Below are 16,557 nucleotides of genomic sequence, written 5' to 3' on the forward strand. Positions count from 1 at the left end.
TGTTCCAGAAGGCATTCCAGCTACCAGAGCTACTAACAGCTTTGCTGTGCTCCTCTTCCCACTTCATCATTGTTACATGGAGTATAGTGAGAATTTCTGGACTGATGTCTAGTTCTGGACATGTCAAGGTGGCATCCTACAATGTCTTTCAGATAAAAGTAGCCAAGCTCCCTGAGAGGCACCACTCATTTCTCATGACATTCTAGTCTCATCACCAAAGACAGCAGCAGCTTCCTTTTTAAAGCTGTACGAAGACAGAAGCAGCAAATTTAATTAGCTGAACATTCACTCAGGGGTGGACCACTGGGTCACAACAAAAATCTCGGCCATAGGTTCCCCAATCCAACAACTCTCACAGGGAGGAGAGCACAACATAACCACCCAGCATGGCACTTGTTTGGAGATACTGCTTAATACTGAAAAGCAGGATTGTGCGGTCATTTACAGTGGATAGACTGCTCCTGCCCAGGTTTGGGGTGACTGAGTCTCTGATTTTGATCATGGAACTAATTTAGAAGAACCGTGCCATGGAATTGCAAGTGTCAGTATCCTTGTAGAGCTACTCAATGCCCATCTTTCAAAACCTGCAGACACTTAACGGTTAATTCTCCTGAGGTGCCAGCATAGACTAATAAGCTTAAGGACTCTGGCTGAGAGACATTGGACCCAGACTGTGGGTGCTCAGAGTGGATTCAGGGGAGCTTCCGTCTAAAAAGAGCCTGGAGGCCTTGGACAATTTCCATTTCCATTAGTCAATTATTTCTAACAATACTTCAAAAGACTTTGAAAAGTAGATGTTTTAGACTCTAATAGTTTGGGTTAATCAGTTCCTTTTCTGTTAGTAAGGCAATAGTCCTTTCTATGCTAAATAATGTGTATTAAAAAAAAAAGCAGAATGATTCCTCCATGAGCTCCCATTCTAGTGGGGAAGACAACATATAAATAACTAGTGACATATAAATAAAAAACAGCTTTGAGCCCAGAAGAGCCAATAGTTAAACACTCAACTTGAGCACTGATACCTCAGAAATCAGCAAATGCTATGAATCAGGGCTTGATTTATTGTTGTGTTTTGTTTTGTTTTGTTTTTTTGATTGTCTAGACTTAAGAGAGGAATGGAGAAAATGTAAATAATAGAGATTAAACTTAAAGTGTACTGTATGTCCTTCCTCCTCCCCCAAAGAACCAGATGTTAGCCATGTCCCAGCATGCCTCTGGGGCACAGGAAGCCAACACTGGATGGTGAGGTCACAATTGGGAGCCTGGGAACTAGGGGGAGGGTGGTGCCCTTGATAGAAATAGAGAAGTTTGGAAGGAGAATAATTTCAAGTGAAAAAGAAGCAATTCTTTTTTGGGCATACTCAGTTTTCAATGCCTTCAGGTCAGTCACTTGCAACTTCCAAGAAGCAGCTGGAGATGCCTGACTGGATCCTGGGAGAGAGACAAGGCTGGACGTGCAGGTATGAGAGGCTCACTTGCATAGAGCTGGTAACTGAATTTATGGGAGCTTACAAAATGGCCAGGTAGATTATGGAGCAAAGAATCAGGAGCAAAGGCTGAGATCTGGGGCCGGCTCACGGGAGCTGCATACAGCATGGATGAAGAATCAACAAAAGAGGTGAGGAAGGAGCAGTCAGAGATATGGAGGACAGCCAAGAAAGAGAAGCATCAGGAAATTCGAGAGAGGTGGATTTGGTCAGGAGAAGGGGAGGGACCAAGGGAAACACGAGGAGGATCAGATCTGATTATCTTCATGACTTCAAATCCCAGCTCAGACACTTGCGAGCTGTGTGACCCTGGGCAAGTCACTTCACCCTATCTGCCTCAGTTTCCTCATCTGTAAAATGAGCTGGAGAAGGACATGGTAAACCACTCCAGTGTCTCTGCCAAGAAAACCCCAAATGGGGTCAACAAGAATCAGACATAGCTGAACTAGGATATTACTGGTAATTTCAGAAAGGGTAAGAATAGTTGAATGAAGAGGTCAGAAGTTCAAATGGGAAGAGCAAGCCCCTGGTGCAGATGGCATTCTAAAGTTCAGCCAAGAAGGGGAGGAGAAACATAAGATGAGAGCCAGCAAGGATGCTTGGATTAAGGGAGGGTTGTTTTATTTAAGACAGAGGAATCATGGGAATATCTGCAGGCAGCAGAGAAGGAGCCAAGACAGAGAGAGGAGACAGAGAGAGACAGAAACAGAGGGACAGAGAGAGAGAGACAGAGAGAGACAGAGACAGAGAAAGACAGAGACAGGGAGAGGGGAGAGAGAGACAGAGATAGAGACAGAGAGAGGGGAGAGACAGAGACAGAGACAGAGAGAGGGGAGAGAGACAGAGAGAGGGGAGAGAGACAGACAGAGAGAGGGGAGACAGAGACAGAGAGAGGGGAGAGAGAGAGAGACAGAGAGAGGGGAGAAAGAGAGACAGAGAGAGATCAGAAAGAGATCAGAGGCTCATCTAAACGGTTGTGTCTTGGCAAGGAGATGAAGTACCCTCTGAGAGGTACATCTAAGAGCAGAGCTCAGGAAGAGGTAGTGGAAGATTTTGGAGTGATATAAGATGAGAAAGGGAAACTTAGTGAGACTTCCAATTTTGGGGGGCAGGATGAAGTAGAGTCTTTGGATGCCAGGCTGATGAGAGATGGGGTCATGGGAAGCCAAGTAGGAATGAATTGGTTTGGAGCAGCCCTGCAGAGCACAGGGCACCTCAGAGTCTTTGACTCTGTGAAATACATGAACAGTGAACAAAAATAGAGGTGGGACCTTCCTCCTCTTCTGCATTGTCACCAGTGCCATCACCATCATCTCATCATCATCACTGCCGCTGGCATCATCTTTACAGATATTTAGACAAGGCCTCTTAAGTTATGGAAGATGAGCTAGGACATTATCTCATTGCACATTCACCACAAACTTGGGCCTTGGTGCTACTACTATTGCTCCTATTTTAGAGATGAGAAAGAGATTCAGAGAAATGAAGTGACTTGCCTAGGGTCATACAGTCAGGCAGTCAGAGGCAGGATTTGAACTCAGATCCTCCTGACTCCAGCTTCAGTGCCTTCTCCATTATACCACCAAATACTTCCTAGCAAGTGATTACTGTCATCAAGAGACCTTCCTTTGAATCAAAGGGTCAGACTTACAGCTGTAGGGACATCAAATTACATCTCCCCTGCCCTTGTCTGACATATGAGGGAGACTGAGGAACTCCCAGTTTGGCCCAAGGTAACAGGGGGAACAAGATATCACCCTAGGTACTGACTCCAAGTATAGAACGCTTTCCATTCACCCCCTCCCTGCCTCCCCCATCCCCCATTATGCCTCAGTAATCTGCTTTTTTCTTCTTTAAACAAGGCAGTTGTTTAAAATCTACTTCTTGAGTTGAATGGATGGATCCCCTTTGAGGAACTTTTCAGATCTTGACTTTGTCAGCTGATGTATAAGCTTCGTGTCATCTGCAGATTCTGATGACCATGTGGCCAGTGATTTTATCCAGGTCACCGATAAAAATGTTATTAAGTATCGTAGAACTCTGCCCAGATCCCAGGGTCACTCCCCTGGAGACCTCCTACCAAAAGGTGCTCTTTGAATCTGAACATTCAAACAATTCTGAGTCCTTATAATGAACCTTGGTCTTAGCCCAAATAGGTGAAAAAGCCCACATCTCTTCCTTGTCAGACACAGAATGGGATACTTGGTCAACTGTTCTGCTAACACAGAAAGAAAGCAGTGAATTTGCTATGACAGAACCTGGTAGAATCACATGATCACTGAGCAATCGCTGCTGCTTTTTTCTCAAAGTTCGATAAGCACCTTTTAAATCATATATTTGTCCCGTATTTTTATGGAGGCCTCTCTTGCAGTGGAACTAACTTCCCACCTCTCCACTTGAAACGCCACCTCTGAGTTTCCCATGTACCAAAAATAATAATAATAATAATAATAATAATAAAATAAAAAATTCTTCATCCTATTAAAACAATCCAGTAAAAACATTTCATGCTTCATGTGTCTTCTGAAGGCTGACAGAGTATTCCATCTTTTGGTATAAGAAATAGATTTTAAGAAGTATCTTTTTTTTTTAATATTGTCAGACTCTAAAGGAAAAGGATTTGCCCTTAGCTGTGCAATCATAAAGCAGACAGGCTTTAAGAAATTACAGGATGGCTGAACAAATTCAGGGAATGTGCTCCCACCAGCCCCAAGCCAATGAAAGGATCAGCCCTAAAAAAAATAAAAAAATTTAAAAAATCATGTTTAGTTTTTATAAACATGTTTTTACTGTTCCAAATTAAAAACATTTTATTACATGGTGCTCTTAGGCACTCAGATGTGGCGTCGATAAATGCATTTAATTCGTGTTTAATGTAAGGATAATATTGAAATGTAATCACTTGCAGTCTCCTCAATGATATTTTCTGCTCTCAACAGCAATGAAAATTGAGGGTGTTAATTGACACATACAAGATGATTTCACGCGACTTATCAAAGATTAAATGGTACAATCAGTAATGACAGTGGAAGAAATTAAATCAGGATATGAATGAGCCTGGGTTGGCTTGTAGGTGTTCCAGCAAAGCCTAATCCTCCTGCTTTCACTGATGAGTTAATCACTCCTCATAGTCTTTGTCAAATGTTAACCTTTACAAGAGTCCTGTTGGCTTAAGACGACCGTGATAGCTTAGCAGGATTCATTTTAAAGACCATGTAGAGAAATATTTTTTACAGGTTTTAATTATTTTGAAGTTTATCTAAAGGGGAAAATATATTTTAACAAGCATCCACCCAAGTGGTGGGAGCACATCATTCTAATCTGCAAAGCTAATTATCACCTTCTTATGGAACACAAGGAACAGCTTTGGAAGCAAATTAATGTAGCCTATCAGTGGGACAGTTTGTCACTTTATTAAATAACCATCATCTTTGCAAATAAAATTGTGATAAGCTTCATTGTGGGAAGCAAAGAGAGAAGACCCCCTCACACCATTACAGATGAAAATTAACTTCCCACAGTTTCTTGAACGATTTATTAAGCATCCATTGTGTTCGATCATAAAGTACAAATGGCAGAATTAAATGCTTTTTAACTTTAAGAAGCAAATACGTTTCATATCAATATTTTTTTTAAAAAACCCTCCCACATGATGGACCGTCCCAGAGAGGTGTCCAATGCATAAGTCCAAGTAAGATGGAAAATGGACCAGTCAAGTGATGCTAAGAGGTAACTCCAGAGCACCCAAAATTATGGGTAAACAATTCTTTGTTGAGACATCATTAGACCACGTTATTAACTGTACGATTTGAAACATGCAGTGTCGAATAGGTCAAACTTTTATGCATAGAGAACAGTAATTTCTAAATGTTCCCCACTTTGATTAGAATGTGAAGGGTAAATGAACCATCCTTAACCTGAATCATGAACCTTTTATTTGCCCTATGTTTCTGTAACACAATTCCACAAGGACACTTAAGTCCCTTAAAGGAAGAGCACAAAGAGTGATGAACAGAAGAGTCTCATGATCCTGAAGGGAGGTCAGGGGCCCGCCTCATCTCTGGAAATGCACATTTTTGTTTTCCTCTGTCTCCGACTCTCAGGCTGAGACCCAAACTCATTAGCTGAGGACACATCCCTGGCTCCACATCTGAGTTACCATCCAGCAGATACGTAGGCGCTGGTGTTACTGGTAGTTATGGGATTAAGCAGAGGGGAGACCTCTCTATGTGGAGACTGCCTGTAGCAAAATGCCTTTCAGATCCCAGATTCAAAATGGGGAGCTCAGCAGATGGGAACCTAGGCTCTTTAATTAGCGGGTGTGCTCTGAGTGCATAGATGACCTCTGACCTCCCCAGCACACACCACGCAGGCACAAACACATACGCATATCAGATTGAGGCACTTTCTCTAACAACCTTTTCTAGTCTAGGTGGCATTCAAAGGCAAGTGATGTTCCACTTGACAAAGAGAGGGATGGTGAGTGTCAATATTTCCCCACTTGTCCGTGATGAAATCTAGACTTCACAAGGATTTTGCCTCCCATAGGAAAGGCCTGCCATGTTCTTAGAACATGCCCTCATCACCTTAGTGGACATGAGCACCAGAGCCCTCTGCTGGCTCCAGCCTCAGATTTGCCTGAGAGACCAAAGGCAGAAATGCTTCCATCTGTCCCTCCATTGTGGGGGGGGGGGGATCTTCCAAAGTCTTCAGGGCCTGGGCCTCTGAGCAGTTCAGATTCTTCTTAGATTACTGCCTATGAAAGCCACAGGAAAACAAATTGCTAAATTGCAATGACTTCATTTGGGCATGTTTCAAAGTTGGGGGAAAATAAAAAGCTTTATGAGAAAGGCACATGGAGAAAACATGACCAAACGCAAATTATGGAGGTCATTTTTTTTCTGGTATTTCTATGGCAAAATATGCTTTGAACAGCTATATCTGAGGCTCATTAAGCCTTCAACAATTACTCTAAATCCTCCTAGAACTCAGAGCACAGTAGATATTATCAAAGTCCTCACAAGACCTCTAGAGATGTCACTGCCTTGACCTTTTGTTCATTTAAAAAATTAAATGTTTTATTAAATACTTAATATTGGACATCAAGACAAGCAAAGATGCTTTGTGAATATTTATGTGTCAATTAATTTCTGTGTTTAAAGAATTACAACTTTTCTGTCATTCCTTGCAAGTTCCTATCAGTTTTCTTTTTTTTTTAAATTCATTTGAATTGTTTTATTTATTTTATTTTTTATTTATGGAATAAAACAAGCATTTCCATAGCCCAGCATAATAAAAAAGATGATTGCACATGAAACTGCAAATCGATTATGTACAACTTGCTATTATTTTAAATATATAATAAAGTTATCATTTAAATATCTTTTTTTTTTATCCCCATCCACCCACCCTAGTGATGGCTACTATTAGACACAAATAGGTTCCTTGCTATATGGGCTGTTATTGTGAACTCTGTCCTTATGATCCTACCTTGTTAGGTTTGCATTATTTCATAAGCAGCTTTCTGGAATTTTCTGTATCAATCACACTTGTCTACTTTGATGACATTATAATACTCCTCTCTTCTCCTTTCCTAGGGTCTCTTCCAGAGAGGAGTCTCTTCTTCTCCTCAAGGTCAACCCTTCTACATGTGTCCTTGATCCCATCCCTTCCTGCCTCCTCCCCAAGGGTGGGCCCTCAATCTTCTTCCTCTCTCTTGGATTTCAACCATTAGCAGGTTACTTCCTTACTGCCCACTTCAAATGTGCTCAGGTCTCCCACATCCTTACAAAACAAGATATGCCCAGCCCCAGTTTCTGCCCTAAACTTCAGTCCTTGTCACCAACGGCCTTGCCTAGCGACATTGTAAGTTGGATGGATACACAGACACACACACATTTATTCCTAAGTGTGTATATATGGATGCATAAACATAAACACACATCCATGCTTATGTGTTATATGCAGACAACAATGTAGTGTTTGTGTTTCACACTCTGATGCTTTCTACTTGTATCCCCAGTGCCCAGTGCAATTACTGGCACACAGAGGGCTCTTATTAAATATTTATTTATTAATTAATGCATCACAAGTTTTGTTTTAATCATTCTGCTATTGTCGGGCTTTTAGGTTTCTTTGAGGGTTTGGGGTTGTTTTTGTTTTTGTTTTTTAATCATATAAAATACTGTTATGAAATTATTTGAACAGACTGTTTTTCCCCATAACATTTCCAGGTTATATTCTATTAGGGAATTATTAGTTTAATGAGCTGGAATAATTTGTAGCTTTAGCTGTGGGTTACCCAAATGATTTCCAAAGATCTTCTACATGTTCTCAATTGCATTAGAACTCAATGAATGTCCCCATTTCTCCTGAGCCCTGAGACCATGGATTTCAGTGCTTTTAACCATTTTTTCCAATCTTATGGTCATGGAGCAATACTTCAAACTTCTTTTAATTTCATCTCTTTGATTATTAGGTGTTGAATTTTTTTCCCCAAGTGACTAAGAACAATTTGTGTTTCTTCTTTGAAAAATCACACTTCGACCGTCAGTCCATCGCGGTCTGGGGTTTCAGATGACCATTTTCGCAACTTCCCTATAAATTTTGGATACAAAATGTTATTTGTCATATTTTCCGTAAATGTTGTTATTTGTTTTTAATTTTAAGCCCATTCTCACCATTATGCAAAGTTTTAATGTTTAGCTTATCTTAATACTTACTTCTATTATTTTAGAGATAAATGAAGTTTTAAATTCACTTCCAAATTTTATAATTCTTTCTAATCATTAAGTCCATTTGCCGCTCTGATTCTGGCAGTTACTCCAGTTTCTAGACAAAGCCACCAAAACCTGAGCTTAGCCCCTTGATCTAAGTTCAGGAGAATAAGCAGTAAGTGCTGAGAACTCGGGAGTCCATTTCTCCCCATTAGCCCATGGCCACCAGCCTGGGCTGTGCTGACAGCAGGCCTTCACTGGCCCAACTCCCCTGTGACCTAGCCCAGCAGCCTGGGTTCCGATGTGCATGAAGGAAAAACAAAGCAAGTGCTGGGACCAGGAAATAAAGATCTGGATAAATGTGGTGCTAAAGGAATGAAGAAAACAAACTCACACGCCCAATTAAAGTCCTACCTCCTATGTGCCATGCACTGTGCTAAACACCAGGGGTAAAAGATGGTCCCTGTCTTCAGGGAGATTACATTCTAATGGGGAACCACAACATGGAATGGGGAGCTGAAGAGAGAGGAGACAGGGGGCCTGGGCTTAGTGGGTTCTATTTTATGAAGCGTCAGCACTATTTCTCAATATAAAGAGCAACATATTTAGAGTCAGAAGACCTGGGCTTAAATCCCAGATCAGACAGTCATAAGATCTGTGACCTTAGGAAAGTCACTTAATTTTTGTGGTCCTCAGTTTCCTCATCTGTAAACTGGGGATACTAATCTCTAACCTACTCTACCTCACAGAAAAGTCATGTGGAAAACTAAAATCTGTTGATGATTTTTTTGGCAACAATTTTCTTCTTAATTCCAAGTTACTAGATTAACAGAGCCAAAGAACAAAACCAAGTTTGACTAGGCTAAAGGCTACATGAGTATGAAGAAGGGAACAGATGTCAGAGATGTCCAGTATTTGAGTAAGGATAGCACTGGGGGCAGGAAGAAAAAAAAACAATGAATAACTCTATAACTCCATTTTAGACTTGGGTGACTGGATACACAGTAGAGTTCTCAACACAAATAAGGATGTTCAGAGAATTTTTTTAGGTATGTAAGGGGTAAACTCATATTTAAGGTAGAAGAATTCTATGATGACCTAGCAAGAGACCAGTTCTAAGAAGTTACAGTATTATAAGAAATATTGGGAAAGCCGAAATTCCTAAAATGGACTCAAAACCAATGTATATAGAACTGGAGTTTCCAGCAAGGCTAAAGTTGACTAAGGGTGGGAGAAGTTGGGAAGGCAGGCAGGGTACAGTTAAGCTAAGTTGGCCTTGAGTGTGAGGCTAAGGAGCTGACTCTACATGGTGGCAATGAGGAGTCACTGAAGGCTTTGAAAGTGAGGCATGACATGAGGATTCATCACTGTTAAGGACCTGCTGGAGTGCAATATAGGAGGGACATTTAGTAGGTCAGTGATAGGAGTCCAGTGAATGGCATAAAGCAGAAGAGGAATGAGCAGGAGCTACAGAAGTGAGGCTGTAAAATACAGGAACAAAAACCTTGGGGTTGATTAAGTAAGTGAAAAGCAAAGCCATTTAATCCTAGGGGTCTAGCAAGAACAATGAGACCACCCTGATAAAAATTAAAAAAAAATAATCAGAAGGCTTGTTTGAGAATCAAGACACTCAAAGTCCACAGGTCAACCTCGGAGCCATAGTCTCAGATGTGAACCCGTGCTGATTATACCCAGCTAGGATATAAGCAGAAAAACAAAACAAAACCTGGCCATCAAGTAGTGTTGTCCAAGTAGAGTGGGCTTCTTTGGAAGGCAAAAGTGCTCTCACATCAGAGGCTTTTTGGCAGATGCTAGAACTATCCTCTTGTGGTGTATTACAGCAATCAAACCCCTTTCTTTGTCCTATTGGAATCCCCAGCAATGTTTACTGGATCCAATTGAATTGACTTGAGCTAGATAATGTCTGAAGTCTCTTCGCAATCTAAAGTGGTATAATACACATCTTGAATCTTGAGTATCACTGTTCTTAGGTGCCACGGGCTGCCTGGCTCCAGCTGCCCTAGTTGAGTACCTGTCAATGAAATGAAGTATCCCCCTTGCTAAAAGGGCAGACTTCTCCTCTAGTTATCTTGGACTGTATTCCTGCAGTCCTAGGTATAGCCTCGAACAGATGCCATGTAGATATTCTCAGAACCCAGCACCGAATCTTGTGTGCAATAGGTGCTTAAGAAACACTGGGTGACAGAGATGGGACCCACAAAACTGTGCATCGTTGAAGTGTCAGAAGCCAAGAAAATAATGTGCTATGGCTCTTAATTACCTCACAAGCATGACATTGCAACAAAGATCTTTGCAAGTAAACACGCTTAGGCCTCAAGTTAGCAAGAGGGCTCAATACCCTCGCCCTAGGGTGGATACCGTCATGTCTTAACTTTCAAACTTGTTTTAGACGAGGGAAGGAGGAACGGGAAGGAAGGAGTAGAAATTTCAAAATCCTAAAATCTTCAAGACAGAAGCGATCTTAGAGAATCTTCCCCATCCTTTCCCTTGCCCTCTTCCCCTCCTCCCACCTCCAGTCATCTCTGTCCTTTCCTCTCTCTTTCTATTCATGTCTCTATCTCTCTGAGTCTCTGTCTCTGTTTCTGTGTCTCTTTCTGTCACTTCCTCCTCCCATTGATTCTGGGAGGTCTCCTCCAGCACCAAGATCCTATGATTTTGAAATCTATAATTATTTTATTCTAATGAGCATGGTTTAATAAAATAAAAATCAGCCCCTACAATATTTATTGAGCAGTAAGTAACTCAGGGTGTTGTGCTAGATGCCACATGGCCTCCTGAGACTGTTATTTCCATTACAGAATAAGACACTAGGCACATATTAAGATATTGGTCAGTGCCAAAATAAATAAGCTGGCTAAGATTTCCATTCACTTGTACATTGGACAAACTCAGGGTCTTTGTGGATACCAGGAAGCAGTTCAGTTTTTCTTCCTTAAGGTCTCTGTGGTCTAATAGCCTGTTAAACATTACTTCAGTGAGAAAAGACGGGATTAGCCCCTAGAAAAATGAGAAGATTTAAATCCAGTTGCTCATAGAGATTGCTAAATGCTAAATGTACACCCAGCCATATGTGACCAAATCAAGGTTGGGAATGGTTGGTTTTTCTTTTGGTTCATAAAAAAAAGCATAGGATCCCAGAATGATAGCATTGGCCATTGACATTGACCTTCCTGTTCATTTTTTCCCAACTTCTCTGTGTGTCAGCATCCCTGACAGATGGTCCTCCAGCCTCTGCCTCATGCCCCCAAACGGTGAAGTCTGTTACCCTACTATTGGAAACTATTTAGACAGTTATGTTAAGTCTGATTCCATTTTTTTTTTTCAGTGAACATTTATTGTTCACTGGCTACATAGCATGGTAACTAGGTGCTGAGAGAAAAAGGATATTTGGAAAAGCAAGCTTATAATAGCAGGCAGATAAGACCCAATGGAGATGAATCTAAGGATTCATATTAAATGGTAAGTGCATTTATCTAATGCAAAGCAAAGGGTTATACAAGGCGCAAGTCAGGGGCCCTTGACCCAGGCTCTGTGAAATGTTTTTAATGTATGTTTTCATAACTCTAGTTGATTTCCCTTGTAATTCCATATACTTTAAGCATCTGAAAGCATTATTCTGAGAAAAAGGTGGAATAGTTTAATCAAGGTCCATGTCATCAGGGTCCATGACTCACAAAAGATCACACAGCCTGGTAGACTTTGTGGCGGAAGCAGCATTGGAGCTGGGATTATAATTCACACCTCAGGCCACTTCTACCATTGGGGGTGGTTGTTGTTTCCCTAACCCCCCATACCCAGGACAACTTTGAAAATATGTTTGGCGACTTTCTTTAATCTTCTCTCTTCTGCATTACATCCTCACTCTGACAGTCTGTCTGATCTGATTCTTTAATTCACTTAAAACTCTGGAAGCTCCAGCCCAAAGTTAGAAATATTAAGGCCATAAGTATGTATTCTACAGAACAGTAGCTTGCTCAACCATTCACTAAGCATTAACTCAATTACTACTATGTGGTAGATGCCATAGCTAAGTGTTAGACATAGAAAGACCAAAAGTGATCTGGTCCTCGTCTTCAAGGAACTTACAGTCTACCAGGGAGATGTCACGTCAGTACACGGAACACCTGCAATGACTCTCAGAAGCGTCGTCCAGCCCCACGATGGCCGGCCTTGCCATCCTCATGGTCCTTTTCTCTGTGTTCCGCCATTCGATGATCATCTTAAAATCAGGCACCCAGAACTGAAAATAACATTCTAGCTCTAGTGCGACCAGCCCAGACTACAGAGGGAATAGGATTCCCCACAATCTGAACAACAGAACAACTGCTTGGTAACCCCTAATGTTTCCAGTTACTAAGATTTTGCAGGTAACTGTCCTATTGATAGAGTGTGCGTGTGTGTGTGTGTGTGTGTGTGTGTGTGTGTGTGTGTGTGTGTGAAGTATGAGTGGAACAGGTGAAATATTCACCAAGAAGCTGAGAGTATCCAGAATGAGAGATATGTTGGAGTGATCAAAGGAAGTCACCAGAGATGAGTTCATTTGGATTCATTTTACTTTTTGCCAATCAGGAAGAATCTCATTTTTGTCAAGGGCTGACGTGTTGTTATTGGGTAAAGCTGCCTTATTATCTTTTTTTGTTTTTTAGTGATGCAATGGGGGTTAAGTGACTTGCCCAATATCACACAGAAGCTGCCTTATTTTCAAAAAGCATGGTTTTGCATTGTTATTATTATTATTATTTAGCAAAACAAACCTATTTTGCCTTTGTAGTAAAAATCTCAATTGGACTTGGGTTCTGGAGAAGCTCAACTAGGAATCTCATATGTCATACATATTAGAATGGGACAAGTCACTGTGTTCCTCTAGGTCTCAGTTTACTCATCTTTAAAATGGGGATAATCTATTTGTTGGGTCTTCCTCACCTTCTAAATCTTTAAATGTCATAGAAATGTGAGGGATTCGTCTGTCTTTGCAAGTCAAAGGAAGCAAAGCCTTTCTAACCTGGCCAGTAACTATGGGTAATGTGAAGATGTCTGTCAGAATTCTAGGATGGCAGAATTCAAGTCCACACTTGAAACAACAATCCAGCCAGCGGGATAAATAATCTCATCTCAAAATAGTATTCCAAATAAATATTCTATGACCTTAGACACGAAAGCTTATAGGAAAAAGGACCTGGTAAGCCATGTGGAGGACTGGAGAACACATGGCACTTCAAGTCACAATGGCCTCTGCCTTTGCCACCTTGGACTCACCCTTGATTCTTCCGTCACCAGTTGGAGGACTGTACTCTCTGTTCTCCAATTACTTGGCTTTTATATGTTTGTGTTTCTGGTGTATGTCCCTCAAGAGAATAGGTGACCCCTGAGGACAGGGACCATTTCACTTTTGTCTTTGTATCTCCACTGTCCAGCATACAGTAGGTGCAAATTCTTTTCCTTTCTCTTCTCTTCTCTCTTCTCTTCTCTTTTCTCTTCTCTTTTCTCTTCTCTTCTTTTCTTTTCTTACAAGTGGTTACTACCAGTCTAAGTAACATCTTAATCCCTACAATAAAATGTGTATTTTTATATTATATTACAGATACTTACATTTTTATGTATTAAAAGCCAGGACAAAAATAAGTCCTTCATATATCTGATATAAAAATTCCATTTTTCATATAGTCTCTTAATTATGTTAACTTTTTTGATCAGCAACTTGGGATAAATAGTATAGTTACAAAACACTTTGTGAGAGTAGATCAAGTGTGCTCATTTGGAGATGAGTGTAAGGCAACTATCACACAAAAATCAGGACAAAGGATATTAAGCCTGCAAGGGAGAAACCACAGGGAGGGTAGAGTGAATACAATCCATGTCTTCGATTATTTATCCAGCTCTTTTGTAGAAAAGACATTCATTTTTTTTCTCCTTGGTCCCAAGGTCATTGCTAGGACAGATGTGTAGAAGTAACAGGGAAGGAAATTGGAGTACAATTTATAGAGACAGTATTGAAATGATTGGACCTGTTCAAGACCTAACAAACTGAGTTGGGAGAAAGTGACTTCCGCATCCCTTGGAGATACTGAAGCAGAGATTGGATGGCCCCATTGAAGGGAGTGTTGTAGAGGAGATTTAGGCTGCAGGCAAGAATAGGGCAAAATCATTTCAGCGGTACATTCTAAGCCTGAGATTTTAAGGAGCAGTAGTGGGGTTGGGGAGCAGTTCTTCTGTTTCACTGATTCTGTGAAATACTTGTATGATAGCAAGGGTCCATCTTTCCAATCCTCAACTAAACCGAAAAAGATGGATCTTTGTTCTCATACCAGTGTTACTCTGGAGCAACAAGACAGGGTGCATCATGCTCACCAAAAAACAAAACAAAACAAAAACAAAAAACAAACAACAACAACAAAAAAAAAAACCAGGGACTTCCCAGAGGATGGAAGAAGTGATTGTGGGATGTGAGCAACTGCAACATAGAACCAACAAGGAACTCCAAAGAAGAGAAGCAAAGGATGCCATTAAGGGATTGTGAGAGGAAGAGAAAATGGGCTGCTCCTGGGGCAATAAGAAGAGGCAGCCAGCATTCTGGAGAGCTTCGCTGGTACACATGTGACACAGGGAGAAAGTGAGGAAGGCTCCTAGCATGTGCATGTGTGTGTGTGTGTGTGTGCGTATGGATTGCCTGTGGTAAACGCACAGGTGGACATGGGCAAGAGTCACATGAAATACGCAGATGCAAACAGGGATGGGCTGCGATCTGCATCACTGCAGGGGATGCAGAATTAAGGAGGTCCCAGGACTATTGGAGAATGAGCATCACATAATCCATGCTCTAGGTTTAACTTTTCTACTTAGGTTTCCTTTTTATTTTTAAACTAGGAGTTCACTTTTTTGAATCCTGTAGCACTATGATGATGACGATACCTATATTATGATCAGTAGCAGTAATGATAACAATAATAGAAGTTAGCACTTTAAGTTTATACAATTATTTATATTATCTCATTTTATCTTATCATAGAGATAACAGTAATTTCCCTTTTATGATAAGTTTCTACTAGCCTCTCCTTGAGGTTTCTTGTTCAGGAAAAAAAAATCCCAGAAGACCCTGTGGGGGCACTAACAGTATCTCTATATAACGCTTCTCTCCACCAGGAGCACGGAGTTGCTTGGTACGTGGGATGAGAGCTCCAATCCCCACAAGACACACCCGTACACATTCTCAATTGTTTATAGATGGTTCAGCACAGGAGTAACTAGAAATGTGGAATGTGTGTGGGGGGGGCCCTGCTGGCCCACAGATTCAGGACCGGTGGCTGGATCCGCCAGGGCCAGACGCTGCTACGCTGCTACATGCCACAGGCTCCTTTCTTGCCTTGTGATAAATGAGCTTCTACAGCAGTTAAGTTTCTAGTGAAGTCTCCTCCTGAGTGCTTATTGGTTCCTCTAAGCAGCTATGACAAACAGTCTTCCAAGGAGAGAGTGCCCACAACGTCAATACAAAATTATTCATACAGAATCACGGAGCAGAGAACATTAGTCCAGATGGCCACCAAGGCACTGTTTCATGTGTATTTTCATTACTCCCCCCACGAGTAAGTGAATCAGCTGCTGAAATTTTGGGTTTTAAAATTAATTATGGTCAATGGGAAAAAAAAGAACCCAGAGCATGTGAGTATTGTCACAGATTCACTTGCAAAGAAGAGCTATTGCTTGGTGCCCCAGAGGTAGAAAGAATGACGACACTGATCCAATCAATAATTAGACCCAATTCTCTATGCCATGGGATCACCTGAGAGCAGAGACTGGCTATAGTAATTAGCCTCTGTGGAGGAAGTATAATCCTGGCCCAGCTCACTCTGAAATCTGTTCTGTGCTGTCTAGAGTATCACAGAAGCACAGAGTTTAATTGATGGCAGAGAACCTGGAGTCATTTAGTCCAACCCATACATGAAAATGAAGCACTGTCTCTACATGACAACCAACAGGGCATCATCCTGTCTTTGTCTGAGGATCTCCAATGAGCAGGAGCTCACTGCCTTTCAAGGCAGCCATTCCATTTTGGCGAAACCTTAACTGTTAGGGTTTCCCTTCTGTAAATTCCAAATTACCTATTTAGAGCTTCCCATATGCCATGAACTCCAGTCCCTTCCCGTAAGCACCCATATTGAATATAAAGGTCACTGCTTGACACTTAAGGACATTGCTGGGCTTCCTATACCATATTTTTCTCCGAGGATCTACCATGAAACTCTTCCAACAACTTTGCCATTCCTCCACAGAGCACTTCCTCTGTTCTCTCTCCTTGCCTCTGCCTCTTAGTTTCCCCAGCTTCTGCCAAAAATCAG

At 41.3% G+C, this 16,557-nt stretch overlaps 1 protein-coding gene and 1 long non-coding RNA gene across 5 annotated transcripts in view; one reads left to right on the forward strand and one right to left on the reverse strand.

Moving 5' to 3' along the window:
* The window catches only part of DGKB (diacylglycerol kinase beta), a 667,225-nt gene that overhangs the window by 249,963 nt on the left and 400,705 nt on the right, over positions 1-16,557 (reverse strand). The gene's annotated exons all lie outside the window — the stretch shown is intronic.
* Positions 1,282-7,568, forward strand: LOC144456223 (uncharacterized). The gene is made up of 2 exons (XR_013485127.1): positions 1,282-1,460; positions 7,085-7,568. It is a non-coding gene; the product is annotated as an uncharacterized LOC144456223 (long non-coding RNA).

Source organism: Phascolarctos cinereus, unplaced genomic scaffold (assembly GCF_003287225.1).
Source record: "Phascolarctos cinereus isolate Bilbo 61053 unplaced genomic scaffold, phaCin_HiC Scaffold_1;HRSCAF=81, whole genome shotgun sequence".
NCBI lineage: Eukaryota > Metazoa > Chordata > Mammalia > Diprotodontia > Phascolarctidae > Phascolarctos > Phascolarctos cinereus.